The 19,542-nt window shown below is 42.5% G+C and overlaps 1 protein-coding gene and 1 long non-coding RNA gene across 2 annotated transcripts in view; both read left to right on the top strand.

Moving 5' to 3' along the window:
- The window catches only part of pex7 (peroxisomal biogenesis factor 7), a 152,845-nt gene that overhangs the window by 41,070 nt on the left and 92,233 nt on the right, over positions 1-19,542 (top strand).
- Positions 7-15,323, top strand: LOC136182728 (uncharacterized). Its single transcript, XR_010668770.1, has 2 exons — positions 7-4,534; positions 13,584-15,323. It is a non-coding gene; the product is annotated as an uncharacterized lncRNA (long non-coding RNA).

The raw sequence follows: 19,542 nt of genomic DNA, 5'->3' as shown, positions 1-19,542 counted from the left end.
TGAACGCCGTGAGGCAGCAGTGAAGTGAAAAGGCCACTCGCCGTCTAAACGTGTCTAATTCAGTTTTTTTAAGCGTCTCAGACAGAAACCCCACATGACCCCTCGCGCTCGTCGTCCGTGACTGAATTAGATTTTTTTTACTCGTGTTGGTTCAGGGAAAGTTTAGCTCGAGTTAAAAATATCTCCAGAACGCCTCAAGCCCTTTTTTTTTTTTTTTTTTACGTGTGATGTATTTTTATCTCGCCCTATAAAAAGTGGGCTGCGTCCTATAAAGCGGTGCGACCGTTTAAATAAAACGCTGAGACATGCACCATCATGATACTGAGTGCAGCCGCCACCATCACCCACTGCACGCCACCCAGAGACCTGGACCGGGCTGGAGGAGCCACTTTTTAACATCTCTTCCTCGTCACAAGATGAGATGAACTTAATTGTCCCAGTGAGGGTTAGGGTAGCTAAGTGGACCCTGTATCGTCTGCCTGAGGGAGGAGCTAGTGAGAAGGGTCTGAGGTGGTTTTTGTGTCTCTCTGATTGTGGTTTGTTGAAAACGATCCTGCAGACCGGGGTGTTGATGAGTCTGTTGATTTGGGCCTTTGATGGAACGGTCACATTTCCAAAACCGTGCAGAGATACCACATCGAAGGAGGCTCTCTATGACTGCATGGTTCCCGGGACACACCAAAGGTCCTGAGTCTTCTCAGGAAGTGCAGCCTCTGGACCTTCCACACAAGTTTGTAGTCTATGTGGATCCCGAGGTATTTAAAGAATCCACCTGTGTTATGTTGTGATCATGGATGACTCCTGGGGAGTGGTCACTAAAGTCCCGTTTCCACCAAGCGGTCCGGTTTGGTTCATTTATTGGTCAAAAGTTGTTAATGGTACCAAAATAAGGGATCCATACCGTCCTACTTTTTTGTTACCCTTCTGTTGGGGTGTTTACCGATCTGACCCTAAAGGATCCCTTTTGTTTACTGGGTCCTGTTCTTCTTCTTCTAATTAATTAATAGCGGGCTACACTGTGTTGGGCTGCCATGATGTCACACTATTACATAGCTGACGCAGCTATCTCCATCTGACTTTACACTCTGTTTACCAAATAAAGGTACGGTTGTCGTGGAAACACAAGCAAGATCAGGGTTACCTGTACCAAAATGGTCAAACACCATCTCCTGTGGGCTTTTTTTGTGTTAAGGAGGAGATGGTGTCCGTCACACCGCTGCACAAAGTTGCTGATTGTTGATTTATTCGTGTGAATATCCAAGTCGGTTTGCATGAGGTCATAACGGTGCATTTAAAGCAAACATTGGTGTACTGTGAAGTTCATAGAGCGTGTGCAGTGACGGACTGATTAATAGGCAGAGAGACTCTCGGTCTGCAGGTCTGTACTTCACAACGTTGATAGCTCAGCTAGCGTACAGGCAGCTAGCAGAAAACAGCTGAACACAAACTGACCGTTGATGAACACGATGGAAATCATCACACAGGAAGACAGTTAAACGTGTTTTTTTTTTTTGTCCTTTGGGAGACACCCCCCCAAAAACAGACCGCCTCTTTTACCTCAGAAAAGAATCAGTTTGTAAGTGACAATGGTCCAGTTTGTCCTGAAGGGAACCACAGAGCGGTGAATACGGAGCTGTCCATGGTGCTGAAGCTGCTCTTTTGCTCTGGGCGTTACTGGTCATTTTCTCGGCCAGGTCGTGTTTGGAAAAGATGTTCTTGATCTGAAGTGAGTCGACCTTCTTCAGTCTTTTCACTGGAATCCTAAAAACTAACACCCATTCATTTTACACACAACATTCAACATTCATCTTTATCGATGACTAACTCTGTGGAATATCAGCGTGAGTCCTCTTCCAGGTAACTGATAACGACGTGATCAAAGTGTGCACATGTTGAAGCAGGAAGTGTGTGCGCAGCATCACAGCACACACACGCACACACACGCTCGGTATCAGCTGTCCTGACTCTGACTCTGAGCTCCAGCAGCGTGCTCCTGTTTCTGTGTATAACAGCGACGAGGTAATGAACGGCATTGTCCCCGCTGTCGACGTTTGAGTGTGTGTGTGTGTGTGTGTGTGTGTGTGTGTGTGTGTGTGTGTGTGTGTGTGTGTGTGTGTGTGTGTGTGTGTGTGTGTGTGTGTGTGTGTGTGTGTGTGTGTGTGTGTGTGTCTGTCTGTGTGTCTGTGTGTGTGTGTGTGTGTGTGTGTGTGTGTGTGTGTGTGTCTGTGTGTGTGTGTGTGTGTGTGTGTGTGTGTGTCTGTGTGTGTGTGTGTGTGTGTGTGTCTGTCTGTGTGTGTGTGTGTGTGTGTGTGTGTGTGTGTGTCTGTCTGTGTGTGTGTGTGTGTGTGTGTGTGTGTGTGTGTGTGTGTGTCTGTGTGTGTGTGTGTGTGTGTGTGTCTGTGTCTGTGTGTGTGTGTGTGTGTCTGTCTGTGTGTCTGTGTGTGTGTGTGTGTGTGTGTGTGTGTGTCTGTGTGTGTGTGTGTGTGTGTGTGTGTGTGTGTGTGTGTGTGTGTCTGTGTGTGTGTGTCTGTGTGTGTGTGTGTGTGTGTGTGTGTGTGTGTGTGGGAGGAGACGACAGCCGTAATGAGCTGTATTGTTAGCGTGTGCTGTTATCAGACATGTCATTACAGCCCGAGCAGAAACTCTCTTACACAAATAGCTGTGACACTCACACCGACGTGACACACAAGATCTCCCTCCCTCTCTCTCTCTCTCCCTCTCTCTCTCTCTCTCCCTCTCTCTCTCTCTCTCCCTCTCTCTCTCTCTCCCTCCCTCTCTCTCTCTCTCCCTCTCTCTCTCTCTCTCCCTCTCTCTCTCTCTCTCCCTCTCTCTCTCTCTCTCCCTCTCTCTCTCTCTCCCTCCCTCTCTCTCTCTCTCCCTCTCTCTCGCTCATTTTAGAACGCTATTGACAGAATCTGGTCTTTATTTACGACAGTAAAGTCAGCGTGCAGTTTCTTTCAGGGTCATGACGCACCCTATCTCCTCTATGTCATTGTGACCAAACGCCTACAAAGACAGAAAGATAATGGAATTTCATCAGGTCATAAAGTATGACGTCACATTTTCACCATGTAGCAGGGGTTGACCTCCGTGCCACTGGTTTTCAGAGATCACTGGCCCAGGAACATCACTTCAGAAGAATAACAGTCACCAATTTACTCTTGAACCATTCTGATACAAAAGTCAATTACAACTTTTATTAAATTAATTGAGCTCTAATTATAAACATATTGTGTATTTTTCTTATATTTATGTGCTCATGTTTATTCACCATGCTGTAAGAGTCTTAATGTGATATTAATATGAGGCTGTGATAGATCTGGAATCTCTCCTTCTTTCTTCTCTGTGAGAAACTCTTCATCCTTACATCTTTACTTTAGGAGCTCTCTTAAGGACTAACATGTTTTGTGAATTACTTTTATCTTCACCAGGATCTAGTCTTTAACTTTAACGTGTTCCAGCTCCTCCAGCTGTCTGTCAGGCTTGATACGTTGAAGCTGTAGCAGTTATTAGCGCAATGTTTTTGAAATAATTACTGACAAAACACCGGTATAACAGGATAGTGCTGTGAAATTGAGAACGTGTTACTGTCTATTTTTTCAGGCAGTATTTGAGCTGAACGTGCAATCAGCTGACCCGGACTCTGTCAATCATTCATCCAGGCCAGCGGGCCAGTTTTAATGTCGAGCCCTGCACTAGGCCACCTGTGCCTAAAAATGTTAATAGTTTTAATTTCCTCTTTTACTTAAATCAAACATCCGCCCCTCCCCCGGTAATCAATGTTAGCTGACGGGACTCGAGCTTCACCCTCATGTAGACAGTCATGACTCAGAGAGACTTGATCTCTGATATATTTATGTGCAAAAAGTTGCACATTCTTCCTTTATTTGTCACTGGTGGGGTCTAGTAAGCATCAAGATCTCCTACACTGAGAAAGAAATAAAGTGCTGCATTAGCATTTTGTTGTAAGAACTAACAGTGAACTCGCACATCATTTCCATAAATATGACCGCCTGGTCTCATAATCCTGACAGCAGTTTAATCTGCTGGAAACTAGAGGATGCTCCACTATCCGTCCCACTGTGAGATATCAGACTCCTCACCTCGTCTTCTGTGTTTTCTCTCAACTTTACTTCACCCCCTCTCTCTTTTTCTTATCGCTGATTCTTCTTTCCTCGCGGTCTGTTCTCGCTCTCCCCTTCAGACTTTGTTTTTTTGGTTTTAATTTCCTCCTCCTGATATCAGTACGTAGTTGCTCTTAGCCTCTCTCTTCTAATCACTACTTGCCCCGATCAATTACATTTTTCTTTCTTTTATCGCTCACTCACACACCAGCTCTCTCTGGGTGGTGTGGTTTCTGGTGTTATCCGGGTGTAGCCACGTGTGTCTGATGGATCACCCTGCTTACAGCACTGCAGGACAAACCACACGCACGAGCAACGAATCAGAGCACCCCTGACTCTGTGTGACAAAGTGAGTGAGAGCCAATAGATCATTCAGGGAGGCCAGATGAGAACCATTTACAGGTCTGCAGGTTAGTCACTTTATAAGAACTCTTTCATTTTCTAAATTGCCAGATGCTGTTTTGTGCTACTTCAACATCGGTGTACAAAAATACACAAAAATGTAAACGTTCCCTCTGTTTCTTGGCTCTTTCTTTTAACTAATTATATAAGGAAACATGCTATGTTGAAGTGCTGGCTTCTCTGACAACAGCGCAGCAGCCAGTATGTCCTTCTTCTAAACACGGCCGTTTTGGACGCCCCTCGGTTTGTCAGATATGAGAGCAGTTATCAGGTCAACAGGTGTTGCAGTGATGGAAGCGGTCAAGAGAAGTGGTTCAGATAGAAGTGATTGTACCCGACCTAAAAAGCCTCTGCATGTTTCTAATAAGCTCCACGAGCAGAAACGTGCTCAAACTAGGATCAATATTGGAGATGCTTTTGAAAAATGGAGAGAGGTTAGAACACAGAAAGGTTTACAGACCCATGCAGAGCTGGATAAACACTGAAGCTTCAGAGTCCACCACATGGTGACCTGAGTGAGCATCCACTCTAGAGAGGAGGGGGGGAGACAGCTCTCTATGATGTTTAGAATTTAGACTGCAGTACACATTTTAAACACTAGGGGTCAGAGTTACATACTGCTCCTTTAATACCGTATTGGTCCGAATATAAGACGGCCTTTTTCCCCATCGAAATAGGTCCGAAAAAGTCGGGTCGTCTTATATTCGGGGTCTAGTATTCAGAGCGCAGCTCTAATTGTTCGCCTGTCCCTTTAAATGTCAACACACATGACGCGCTCTGGGAGGAGCAGGGGAGTGATGACAGTGAGAGCGAACACAGCGGGGTGGAGGACGTGTGTGAGGAATAGGAGACATCGGAGGAGAAGTTTGGAGAGTTTTAGTTTAGCGGTAGTTTAGTTAAAAACGTTGCCTGTATTTCCTCTGTTATTTCAAAATGTTAAAAACATGTTGATAATATTGTTTGATTGTTAATCGATTTTAATGTTGAATCATACTGTACATAGTTCGCCCTTGTGAAACACTTTGTTTTGAAAAGTGCCGTAGGCCTATACGATAAATACGGTATGTTAATTATTATTATAATTATTAATACAACAGGTGTTTAATTCAATGTGTTTTTAATTTTGTTATTTTCAAATAAAATGAAGTTCTTTAAAAAAAGTTCTTTACAAAAACAAGATCTGGTCTGCAAATCTTTTTTTTCTAAATATGTTGAAAAACGGGGGTCGTCTTATAATCAGGGTCGTCTTATATTCGGACCAATACGGTAATAAAAAGGTTCTTATTTTGTTAGAACAATGAACTTAAAGGATTGCCGTTCTCTTTTTTTCTTTTGACCGTGCATATATATCCTCCTACGCCGAAACTGAAGGTTTTTTTGCACAGTCAGATTGTTTCTCTGGAAGTGTCACTCTAAAGCCCTGTTACCATGACAACTCAACAGTGATAGTAAGTGTCGTTAAGACCATTATGTGCTTTTTCCCATTAGAAGTACATATCTACCACCAGCTTATTAGTGTTTTAATTAATGTTAATAAGAAAAGTAATTTACACAGAATATTAGTCGGACTTTGAACTTTGGATGGCTTTTATATTTCCTTTAGTCTCGCAGCCTTTTTTCATGTAGTCGTTCCCACATCCTTGTCATCTCTCTCTCTCTCTCTCTCTCTCTCTCTCTCTCTCTCTCTTTCTCTCTCTGAATACTTCTCTCACTCTTTTTGTGTGCTTTGCTGCAGTCTTGGCTCGTGTGTATGCCTTTCCATTACGGCCGGCTGTTAAAGTTAATTAAAGAGGGGCATTCCTCTTCCTCATGTGGCTGACTCACCGCACGGCCCCGGCTATGCTTACTCACGTCCTGAAAGTCCGTTCAGCTTGTTGAGTCACTGATTCAAGATTCAGTGAGGAGGGGACCAAAGGCAAGCAGAAGGGAAGCCCGATGATTCAGAGGGAGGTGATGCTGTGACGATGGAGGGAATGCTTTTAGGGGGGAGGGGGGGCTTTATATGCCTTGGATTGACAGGACTGTGGATTGAGTAGAAAACCAAGGAAACAGAGAGAGTAGGGAGTGACATGCGAGGAAGGAGCCACAGGGCTGATTTGAGCAGGGACTGCCCGCTTGGAGGTCTCCGTACATTGGGCGTATTGAGTGATGATTCTAGAGTCTATCGAGGCTCAAAGCAGAAAAGTCTCAGGGGGCCCCTCCAACCAGCGTTCATCACTGTTAATCCCTCTTCACTTTAGGTATTTAAAGGAATAATGAATGCAACACTTTGCAGCGCAACAAGAGTGGACGCTGTCAGGTGACGCCGCATTCATGGAGGGTTCCTACCTTCATTGCAAACTTTGCAGATTTTTTGTCCCACTGAACAAGATAATGGACCCAATTGCAAAGACTTCAGGAGGACACAAGGGAAAGTGGCCTTTGATAACTGCTCTCATATTTGGAAAACCGAGGGGCGTCCAAAACAGCCCTGTGTGGGGGTGTCCTTAAAACCGCCTCCCTTCTCTGGTCCAAACAAATCCAGAGCATTCAGGAGCAGAATCTAAAGTTAGAAGGAGGACATACTGGCTGCTGCATTGTTGTCAGAGAAGCCAGCACTTCAACATAGCATGTTTCCTTAATGATCAGAGAGTAAGATACCTTTATCATTTATCGTTAGATTGGTCCTTGGATATTCATTTTCCTCGATTCTATGATACCAAAACTGGTCAGATTTGTTAACCATCTTCATGAACATGCCTTGACAATAGTAGCCTTGTAATTGTTCAAAAGCAGAATACCTTGGAGTTCCCTTGTGATTTGAGAATAGGGAAGTAGTTTGTCCAAGTGGGAATCTTTTTAGCAGAGAAGGGAGGATTACTTAATCAACCGGATGGACAAGCACAGATTCCTCTGTTGTAGTTTGACCTTCTCAAACTCCTGCTTTCTGCTACTGTGATTCTGGTGGAGGCTTTGTAAGATCACATGCAGCTGATGTGACTGTGGCTGGTTGTCAAAAACAAAATACACTGAAGTTAATTTTCTGGTCAAGCTGGCAGGGTGGCCCCAAGAAATTACAATGTCCATTTGTTGGTTGGCTGAACCACCATGTTTCCAATACGTGGGAGAGGATTGGACAAGGTGGTTTTGCCAAATGAATGAACAAAACAGGGCCTGACTATTGACTACTTCTAAGGGGTAAAAAAGAAACCCAAACAACTGGCTTCTCTAGAAAATACTCGTTGAAAAAAGCACAGAAACCAAACCAACCTAGCTGTCTTCGTAGAGTGCCTTATAACTGAGTTTCCCAGCTGCTGATTTGCCAGTGGAATCAGAGAAGCCTGCCTGAACAGGTGACAGTGAATTAGCTGATCAGCACCTACGAGGAAACATGAGAAGGAAGTGAGACAGGAGTTTCTCAGACCCCCTGCCTGACTTGTAACCAAGCTGACAATAGAACTGACAATATTTTTGCTAAAGGATGGATTTGAAGAATTTAGTTACCTGTTACCTTTGGAATTGGCATCTTCAAACAAACTTTTTAGTCATCCCGTCATGTCATTTTCCTCCACCGTCATACTCCCACCTGCACTCTCAGGTCTGCAGATGCAAACCTCCTGTCCCCTCCCTGCAGGACAAACTATCGGTCCTGGGGGGACAGGGCCTTCTCCATTGCCGCTCCCAGCCTCTGGAACCAAAAAACATCCAAGACTCCCCCACACTCACCTCCTTCAAGAAATCCCTCAAAACTCACCTCTTCATCACTGCCTACAACCACTAACTCCCCCTCCCCCTACATTACTTCTTCGTTGTACTGGCCTCGTCGTTTTTTGTTTTGTTTTATTGTTTTATGTTTTTTTCAAAGCGTCTTTGAGTTTTCAGAAAAGTGCTATATAAAACCAATGTATTATTATTATTATTATATTTATGTCAGTTTGCACAACCAGAGCTCTGCGGTCAAGCTAGCGATAATAAAAGTCAAAGGATTGGTGACAGCAACACAAACAGCTGGTACACAGTTGCATGGATGAAACCTGACTTTTTTTCTGATCTACCAATTACTTTTTGTCAACGATGTTGTGGAGCCCATTATGGTGGGAGCTTTAATGGTTTATCAATCACTCACACAAAGAGCAACAGCAGACAGTTCTATATAAACACCAGGACACAAATATGACAGGTGAAGTCAAACTGTGACACATTTCAAACAGCCTCAGTCTGTCACTGCAATGGATTATAAATAATTACAGCACAAACCCTGTTGACATGTTAATACATCTCCTCTGACTGCAGGCTTTTAGGACCCACACACAAACTAAGAGAGAGAAAACTACAGCACAGTGACAGTAAAGGCCCTGACACACCGAGCAGACGGCGAAGAACTGGTGGCGCCGCGCAACGCCTTTTGTCTTGGCCAAAAAGTTGAACTGAAACACACCACAAAGACTACAGTCGACAGCCAACCACCACGTACGTTCTGCGCATGCGTGAGAGGCAATAACTCTCAATGCCAGCAGGGGGCGGTAGTCTGTAATCATCATTCCAAAAAGGGGGAACCGGAAGAGGACGAGGAAGAATGCGGATAAATAAACCGTTGTTATGATACGAGAAGAGAATTTTCTCACAGCTGTCGCTCAACACTTGTAATATAGGAACTTCTAATGGAGAATAATGTCTGATAAAAAGTAGAAAATGGCACTAGTGTTGTCAGCCCTTGGTCTTTCAGTATTGGAATAAGAGAAAAGGTGCTTCCGTTTTTCTCGTGCACTGGCTCTTCTGTTTCGCTGAGCTGAACAGTCAATCAGAGAGATTCCTACCCCCAACTACGCCGGTGACAGCTCATAATGATTCGACATGTGAAATAGGCCAAAAAAACTCTTCTCTTCTCTCTTCTCCTCTGTCGCCCCCCAGTGGTGGAATGAACTTCCAAACTCCATGTGATCTGCAGAGTCCCTCTGCACCTTTAAGAAAAAGCTAAAGACCCAGCTCTTTCATGAATACCTACTAACTTAATGATGATGGTCTCCATATTATTGATGATGATGATGGTAATGACGATGGTTTTTGTTTGATAACGACGACTTATAAGATGGTTTCTATACTGATTAGAGCTCTCAAGAACTGCCCTCAATGTTGTGCTTTGCCTCTGGTCACTTCCTGTCAGCACCTGTGTGTCCAATCAGACTCAAAGCTGATCGTTTGCTCTTACTGACATTGTTCCCTTTTTTCTAGATCCTTGCTTGTGTTGTACTTACTCTCTGATGTACGTCGCTTTGGAGAAAAGAGCCTGCTAAGTGAATTGTAGAATTGTAGAAAAAGGGCCGACTGGTAGCGACGAATCTTGACACACCACAAAAACTAGGGCGATGACCGCTCGCCGACGGACCGACGGCTGACGGTGTTGTTTGTGTATCAAACCATCACTTGTGCATTCATAAGCAAACTAGAACCAGCTATAAACAAAACCAGTAGGCAGCTGCTTCCTCTTTTGTGTCACCGTCTACATCAACAAAGTGGCTTTGTATTCGTCATGCCAGAAGTGAAGTGAGCCGGTGTTTTAACTCGAAAGAAGTGAGCTCTGTGTGAGCCGCTGTGTTCTTCAGCCAGGAGAGATGACAGAGAGGCAGGGTGTCATTCAGCTGATAGTCACGTCCCCTCAGAGGTGTGACATTCAGATGATAGCCATGTCCTGCTTGATTACATACTCCAGAGTGGGAGGTGGAGAGAGGCACGTAGTATGTCTCCACAGCACTGCATCATATGAAACATCTCAAGTGTTTGAGTTTCCCCTGCTGAGGAAATCTTGTCTCCATTTCTGTATCTTTCAGATTAATGTTTTTAGTGTCAAAATGCCTCCAGTTGTTGCACACTCCACCTGCAGCAAATGTTGTGATGTTATTATCTACTCTACCCCAAATTGGTCTACTGTATTGTGCCGTAAATTATGGTATGGTATGGTATTGCATCGTAATGTTGCCTCCTGTGGACAGGTGTTGAGAACTAGCATGCTTGCTAAAACACTTAAACAATGCATCTGGTTCGTCCAATGTATCTGTGATGTCCATGCCAAATAAAGTCTATTATTATTATGATATCATATGATATCAGTCCCTTAACCCATCAGCGGTCATCCAACACCGATAGTGGGTTGTTTTTTTATCGATACAGAAACGACATCTCAAAGGGCTGTTCAACATTTGCTACTAGACGTCGACTTTCAACTCCAACTCTATTCTCGCATCCCTAGTTGCAATTAAGACTGAAAACAAAGGCAACACACGGTGTCACAGCGAGGTCAGGTGGGAGGGTTCGGCTCTCTTGGGCCCTGCTGGCCGGTATCCTGGGTCAGACGGAGTCGGGTGTTCACGCATTGGGACCTTCATCCAGTTAAAAATTGGGAGTGGGGGTTCCTGTGACGAGGGCTTGGCTGTGGATTGAATGGGGGGGCTGGCGGGACTTGGTTGGTGCAAAGCCTTCTCCGCTGGGGGCGAGCTCGGCATGTCATGTAGATTTGTACGTAAACTGTCATCGAATTGAAAATGTTTTGGTGAATTTATGAATACTGAAGGGATTCTAATAATTTAGTCTATTTTGTTTTTCTCTGTCTATCTGTCAGATTGATGCTGTTTGTTGTTGTTTGTCAAACTGTCATGTGGATGTTGCTTGCCTGTATCTGAAAAAAAAAAAAGGCAACATACAGAATAAGAAGTCCTGGTCAGAAATCCATAATTTCTAGCCACTGGCTAAACCAGAAAACCTAAAAAGTTTGCCGCTGCTCTCAGAGGCTATTTTGTCAGAACATAGTTGACGGGTTACATGTAGTTTTGTTAATGTAACCCAAATTAAACTCTGAAGCCAAACCAAAGATTCTAACTGAAGATGAGCTCTAGATGACCAAATTTCCACGATGTGTGAACAGGCTTTTGTTCCTGTGGAGTATCAGGCTTCACCCCCATATTGCCTGAATGTTCTCGTACTCACAATTATTAACAGGAACATTGTCCGCAGTTAGAGCATTTAGTCACCTCCATTGGAAGAGAAAAAGTGCACTGAGTTGAAAAAACAAACAGAAAGAGTAATAGTGAGTTCGTCTTGACAGCAAAGCATAATATAAAAAATGTTGCAGTCAACCTAGATCCCTCTAATTTGGGAAACATTCTTCTTCAGTGGTGAATGATGAAAGCAACATAATAATTACACCAAATGAGGGATGCAAACTTAGCAAGCATTTCAGTTGTTTTACTTTAAGAAGAGAATTAAAGGAGGATCTAGAAGGAAAGATTTCAGTGTGTAGAGTTGTCTTGCCGGCTGTCTTTCTAAATGTCTTTGTCCCAGACCAGATAATGGAGGGCAATTTAGGTGGAACACTTAGATGTGAGTGTGTGCCAGAGGAGACAGAGAGCTGAACGTCTCGTCTCTCAGCCCTCCCTGAGTGTCCACAGAGAGAGAGCTCAGAGGAGTTCAGGTTTTATTTCACCTGGACACTCAAAGTGTTTCTGCAATAAAAGAGTACGACAATAAACTCTGCAAAAAAACTGTGTTCTGTTGTAGTGAAGACTCAGTCCATATGGTATCAAAACATCTTATCACTAGATTCCTTTGTGTTGTTGACTGAAGCTGGAAGAAAATGTCAAACAAGGGGACCCTATTGTTGGGAGTCAATAAATGGAAGTAATATTTCAAGTAATGATTATTAAAGAATACATATCCTCCCCCTCCTCCACCTTTTCAAACAGTCCCCTCCTCCACCTTTTCAAACAGTCCTCCTCCTCCACCTTTTCAAACAGTCCTCCTCCACCTTTTCAAACAGTCCCCTCCTTCACCTTTTCAAACAGTCCTCCTCCACCTTTTCAAACAGTCCTTCTCCACCTTTTCAAACAGTCCTCCTCCACCTTTTCAAACAGTCCCCTCCTTCACCTTTTCAAACAGTCCTCCTCCACCTTTTCAAACAGTCCTTCTCCACCTTTTCAAACAGTCCTCCTCCACCTTTTCAAACAGTCCCCTCCTCCACCTTTTCAAACAGTCCCCTGTGGTCTAAATGAAACATCTGTGCTGTGCTTTGTTCAAAATATAACATGAATCAAGCACCAGAGGAGGTTTGTGACCCTGTATAAACCAGCTCTCTCAGAACGCTCCGTTTTGGTGTGTGTGTCTCTTTAAATGCAATGAGCCGCTCCCCCCCCCCCCCCCCCGAGTTTTCCCGGTAGACATCACTCCTCTGTAGAGAGATTAAAAATGGAGGACCTGGTTTGTGGTTAGACTCCTGAAATAAGGTCTGTGGTTAACACAAGCTGAAGAGATGTTGGTGTTTTGTTAGAGCACATAAACTACGTTAGGTAATACCTCCACTTGTGAAGTTTGAAGTTTTTACTCGTCTTTAAAAAGGCGGTTGCTAACAAGAGGCTAAATGTGACTACAGTGGTTGTCGGGGACATTAAAGGTCATCACGCCGGACACAGAGGGCGGGAACTCTCTCACTAGTCGGAGATGTCTCCTGTAGGTTTAATCTTTAGGTTAAGGTGAATATTATGTTAGTAAACTATTTATTAAGCTACGTGGATTAGTTTATTGGAGATCGTCTGAAGCATAACGCTAGTGATGTCACAATCATCTAACCGTGGTGTCGTTAGCTTTAGCATAACGTTAGCTTTTTACTTCTGTCGGCCGCATTAACGCTTCAAACATCATAAAAATGGCGTTCATCTGTGAAGATTATCCTGCTGAACAAAACACCTACTCTTCAGAAACGTGTGTTTACCACAGAGATTATTTTCTGCAATGATCCAAAATCCAATGAAAACATCCCAGAGGAGAATTCTCATTAGACCCCCATGGCGATGCTACTTCCGGGTTGGCCTACAAAAATGCATCATTTGGTTCGTTCTCTATATGTAAGACATCGATTGAATTGAAATAAAATTGTCATACATTTTCAGAGCAACTGACAATTTGAGAAAATGTTCACAATAATCCATCCAAAGGTTTATTGTCTAATTCAGTTCCCACAAAAGTTGTGGATCAACCCTAGAGCTACAACATTAGCATGGCTAAAGCTACACTTTCTTGTGTTTTCTGCAGGTGGTGGACTGTTCCTGGGATGAGACTGTGAAGATCTACGCACCTGCCTGTCTATCTGCTGGAACAGCAACATGAAAGACTTCTGAGGACATTGTGTTAAATTCCATTTGTTGCCTGGAGGCTTACATGAACCTCGAGCTCTTCCTGTCAGCTCGCCTTCTGCAGATAAAAGTCATTTCTCCCAGTCTGACGCCACAAACAAAATTGTCAATTTTGACTAAACAATTCATTAATTTACTGAAATAAATAGAGAACAAGTGACTCATTCATAGCGCGGACATCAAAGCAACAACAAGGCTGTTTCTGTGAAGTTTTGTCCAGCGTTTCAATGCAGCCATTTTGTGTTTTCATGTGTATAACACTCATTTACAACTCTCTGAAACACTTTGCCAGGCCTTCCTGCAGCGTATCACAACAGTGCCTCACCTGATATAAGTTAATATGTTTATTAAAGTCTTTGTTAAAGTCAGGGTTGGTCATTTCCTCCAGATCCACTTTTTAAGATGTTGGTTGAAGTTGTCTTTAGGTCCTGACAGAAATGAATAACTCATGTTCTCTGAAAAAGGAACAAAGAAAATCCATCATCTGTATCAGTTTGTAAGTCTGTAAAAACTTCAACCAATGTCTGCCACGAGGTACCAATCTTTGGCTTTAGACGGAGCACTGAGGGAATGCTACTTTCAAAATCATGCTAGTTTTTAAAAATCACCAACCCTGCCTTTAAGTGCCTTGATATGAGATTTCTATTTTTAGTTTCTAGTACATCTCGTTTGAGATGTTTTGACCCTGTCATACTGTACCGTAAAGACAGAACTTAACCGTTGAAATAACAGTTTATTGTTGGTCCTCCTTTTGGGTACACACAAGCTACAGTCCCCTTAAAGACATCAACACATGTCCACACACACACACACACACACACACACACACACACACACACACACACACACACACACACACACTTTCAACAGCGGTTTTGGAAACTTACATGTTTTTTTAAATATAATTTTGTTTCTTAAATGAGAAAAAGTTTAAAATCTCTTCCATTGAGAACCAAGATGCAACTTTCAAACACATTTGTGAAACGGGAGAAGAAACTGTGTGTGTCCTCCATCTGGGGTCACAAAAGCTACGGTCCCCACAATACCATAAATACTGACAAACACCTACACACACACACACACACATACACACATTATCAAAAGCAGGTTTTGGAAGATTGGAACGTTGCCTTGATTTATTTTCTTAAATAGCTGAAAGTTCCATTTTTCCCATAAAGAACCAAAATACAAGCGTCAAGCAAAGATGTGAAACTGAAGATAGCTATAAAAGTTCTCCCATTTTCCTACAAGAATAAGATTAAATTCTGGCAAAAATTAAGTTAACTTTGACGGGCTTAAGAAGCAGCCGAGTTCTTCCTCTGCAGTCTAAATATTTTGGTCTTTTCTCTTGTAATTTAGAATATCTGATTATCATTTGATTTTTTTATAATCTTCTGTATGTGACTGTGATCCATAATATCCGTATCATTATGTGTTTCTCCTTCATCTCACTGAGATTCTATTAAACAGGATAGAAGAAAAAAAATGTCAAGTGTGACTAATTTCATTCCTGAAATGTCATCAGTGTAGATACGGGCGTTTATGATGATGATGATGATGATGATGATGATGATGATGAGTGTGTGCGGGGCCTTTAATAAAGGAGGAAATATCACACAAAGATATCATCCACAGAAAAGCTCTTTACTTATTGGTCTCTTTGCATCAAAAGCGACACAGTTAGACGCACAACCACCCTAACCCCACCAAGTCATCTTGTGAGAGGCTGGACCGGTCAATCACCAGCCACACTCACATTCACACCTACGGACAATTTAGAGTCCCCAGTTAATCTAACGAGTCTTTGGACAGGAATTTAACCCTTTAAATGCCAGAATCATGTATTCAAACTGGCATTTAAAGGGTTAAATTCCTGATAATTACTCAATATTTGGTAGTTTTGAGCAGGGCTGAAGTTGTTTAAGAGATTTATGCAAAAAAAAAACTGAAATAAATATCAATCTGTTCTATTTTCATAGCAGTTTTTATAAATTGCACATTTTGGCCCTTCAATGTCCAAACAGGGAACTACATTTTAAATCTGATGCTACACACAAACTAACAATGCATCAAAGTCAATATTTTGGATAATCTTTGACATATCCAAGACTGATTTTAAAAAATCCCCCAGCCACCAAATATTTGTTTTCTGGAAAATAACTCATTTTGGTGTTTTTTTCATAAATAACAACAGTGACATCATGTCATCAAACTGGCATTTAAAAGGTTAAATTCCTAAAAATGATTTAATGTTTGGTAGTTTTGAGCAGAGCTGAAGTTGTTTAAGAGATTTATGTAGAAAAAAGTAGAAAAAATATCAATCTGTTCTATTTTCATAGCAGTTTTTTGGAAGTGGACATTTTTGTCCTTAGTGACTTAAAAGGGACTAAAGGATCTCGCTAGAGTCGAAGTATTGTTAATAATGCTCTGCAACAATTTTCACAAAGAACAAAGAACAAATAATGTAGAACAGGTTTGAGCTACCGCCTTCAAAATAGGAACAAAATTCTGTAAAATTCATGAGTTTTCCAGAGCAGCTATGCAGTGAGGATCATCTGGAATGTGCCAGCTCTTACATTAAGCTGTAAATATCACAGATGATGATGATGAATGTCTCCCCCCCCCCCCTCCTTAATGGCTGCAGCCAATCACAGCTGCCCTGGTGATGATGCGTGAAGGATTCCTCTCTGCCCTGCAGCGCATCGTCTGCAGGGAAAACCCAGCACTCTCTCTGGGAATGAAAACGAGGACGCTCCTCCTCCTCCTCCTCCTTGTCCTCGTCATCGTCCTCCTCCTTGTCCTCGTCATCGTCCTCTTCTTCATCTCCTGCTCTCTTTCTTCACTCTGTTCCTCTCCTTTTTTTTCTCGTTTTATCTCCAGAAGATCCTCTTTCAGTTCTCACTTTCACCATCTTTCTCCTCCGTCCTCCCTGTCCTGACTTCTCCTGATTTTTTCTTCTTCTACTCTTTCTTTTATCCTCCTTTGTCTTTTACTTGTTTTTAATTCTTGATCTTCACCTCCCTCAAATTCTCGCCTCTTTTCTCTTATTTGTCTCCTTTCGGGGTTCTCCTCTTTTTGCTTCTTTCCTGTTCTCCTCCTTCCTTTTTTGTTTCTTTCCATCACTTCCCCTTCCTTTCGTCTTTTATCCTTTCACCTCCTCATTTCCCTCGTCTCACCTTTCTAGCTTACTTCATTTTCTTCCTCTTTCTTTCATTTCTTTTTCTGTTCTTTCTCGTGACTATAAAACATTTGATTCGGCACCAAAACTGCATCAAAAACAGATAAAAAGTCAAAGGTACAAGACTGTACATAACCTTCATCCTGAGTTAAGGAACTACACATCCCACAATCCATTGCGAATGATCCCTCTTAAACGCAACTTTTGCCGTTGTTATCGTGTTTATACTGTTAATTTCTGTTGTGTACATTTACTGATAGCTAACTAGCTAGCCTGCTAGCAAAACTATCTGTTTGCATACTGCGCCGAGGAGCAGGCCAAATTGCCATGGTAACAGCTAGCTCCACCAATCAAAGACGTCGCTGTGACACTCTAGGATTGTGGGTAGTGTAGTTCTTTTCTTCGATATTGTGAATAAATCTTGTTGATGAACCATCATCTCACACTCAAGTAGCTCGTGGTCAGTCCACCTGTAGATGGTTATGACATCATGGCTGATAATCAACACACTGAGAATAACAATCTGAGTCTGTTTGCGACAAAAACAACAACAACTTCATCACAGTCTGTTTACCTGCTGAAGGCTTCAAAATGCAGGAATTTCCCTTTAAAATGTTGATCTGTTTTCTAACTTATTAAGAATTTAATCATCTGTCTTAAACTCAAAATTAAACCCAACGTGTGTGTGTGTAGGTAAACCAACAGAATCATTTTAACTTTTGGACAAATTGTGCTTACAGCTGCAGTTTATTCCCTCAGAATAATTGTTTGCTCCATATTAATTCAGAAATCCTTATTATGCAGGCCTGTTCCATTCTGTGTTTTAAGTGAAATTACTCGGCCTAATCTATATTACCTACAGTTTGTGGAATAATGGATGTGGTCCCCCCCCCCCCCCTTCCCAGCGGAGAACAGTTTGGGTCTAAATCCTCGGCGCAGTTTTAATCTCCTCACGTTTGAAAGCGTCTCTTCTGTCTGCGCGTGTTAATTGGAAGCTAATGGTCTGTGCTCGATAAGGGCGGATCTTCCTCCCTCGTGGGCCTGGGAAACTGATTTTCTGATGAAATATTTCAATTAAAAATATTGTCCAAGTCATTTCCACGCCTGTTATGAGTGATGATGATGTCTCTGTATCTGTTAGGAGGAAGAGGAGAGAGAGTCAGAGAAATATAAAGAGAGCAGATGTTCAGACGTTCTGCAACTCGATGGCAAACATCCAAACACTCAGAGAGAAGAAAAGCTGCAGGTGTTTTCATTAATTATAACCTTTTATATTTCTGGATTATTTCCAGGAGGAGAGGGAATCTTAAAGCTACAGCAGAGTGATACTCCAGAAAATAAAAACCTTCATGTAAATTATTCTAGTCTGTTAACATTTTCTCTGTTTTCATTGGAGTTGGGGTAGCGGACAGGATCACTCCCATGATTCACCGCCAGCCTCTGCATCATCTTTTGTCGTTTTTTTGATTGAGAGCCCCCTGGTGGTGGAATTTACATACATGTCCCTAGTCTGTCTACAAAGCCCCCAATGATGAGAAAAGTCCATCCTCCCCGTCTTCTCCCTGCTCCACTTTTCAGAAAATGTGTGCTCAAACAGGCCGTTTGGAGATTTTCCCTTCATGACATCACAAAGGGCAGTAGCCCCTCCCCCAGGTGGGTGACACTTCCACAGCTAGGTGTTTGTTCTGCCCTCTGAGTCTGACTTCTCACCGTAAACAATAGGACATGGAGTGAGAAAGACCGAGTACACTCAAGCCCTTCCAGAGAGGGGGCGTGGTCAAACACAGCTCATTTACATATTTAAAGGTACAGACACAGCCTGTTCTGAGCAGGGCTGAAATAGAGGGGTTTGTAGACATGATCAAATACAGGATCAGAGTGGATTTAGAACAAGAAACTTCACACACGTTTTGAGGAGCTCTGAGACTTATTTAAACTGAAGAAGAGGAGGAGGATATGTCACCTTTAAAGTCTTTCCTTTTTATGGACAATTTCATTAATCGAGACTAAAATAATCGATATGGAATCATCAAAACATTTCTCTAATGAAAATCTTTTCCTTGTTTATTTGCACAGTTTGTACTAAATGTTCTGATATGCTCTTACTAGAATATCTTCATAATTTCCTCATGTATATGTTAATTTTTCTGATTTATTTTAATCCTGCTAAGGCTTCTGCAAAATGTGAATACTTGGATCTGTCACGCTAATAAGGCAGATTTGAACAGTGTGAAGACAGAAGGAGGGTTAGGGGTGGGGGTTCACTGGGACAAATAAATAATGAGACCTAATTTCTTGCCGGGGCAACGTCAGCAGAAGCTTAAATGTAGTTAAACTAAATAAACAGTACCTTTCTGAGAGGTGAGAGCTAGCATGGGGGGAGGGGTGACTCTGGAGCTCATTGCCCGGCTTTGTCGATGTGTTGTGGGATCTGTTGCATGATCCCTTATCTTTGATTGGCAGATGCCTCCACTTCTCATTTTGATTCATTTTAATCAGAGATTCACCAATGGGGAACTCAGGGCCGATACTTATACCAATGTTTGTTTCATGACTTCTTTTGGTCTGAGACTCATAGACCAACATCGTCTCTCATGTTTATCCAACATGCAGGTGACTTCCTCTGCTCAATAATAAACCTCTTCTCTTAAATCTGTAGTTTTTATTTGCACTAGTTATC

The sequence above is a fragment of the Labrus bergylta genome, chromosome 15, assembly GCF_963930695.1.
Source record: "Labrus bergylta chromosome 15, fLabBer1.1, whole genome shotgun sequence".
Taxonomy (NCBI): Eukaryota; Metazoa; Chordata; class Actinopteri; order Labriformes; family Labridae; genus Labrus; species Labrus bergylta.
This window is presented reverse-complemented; position numbering and strand designations above follow the sequence as displayed.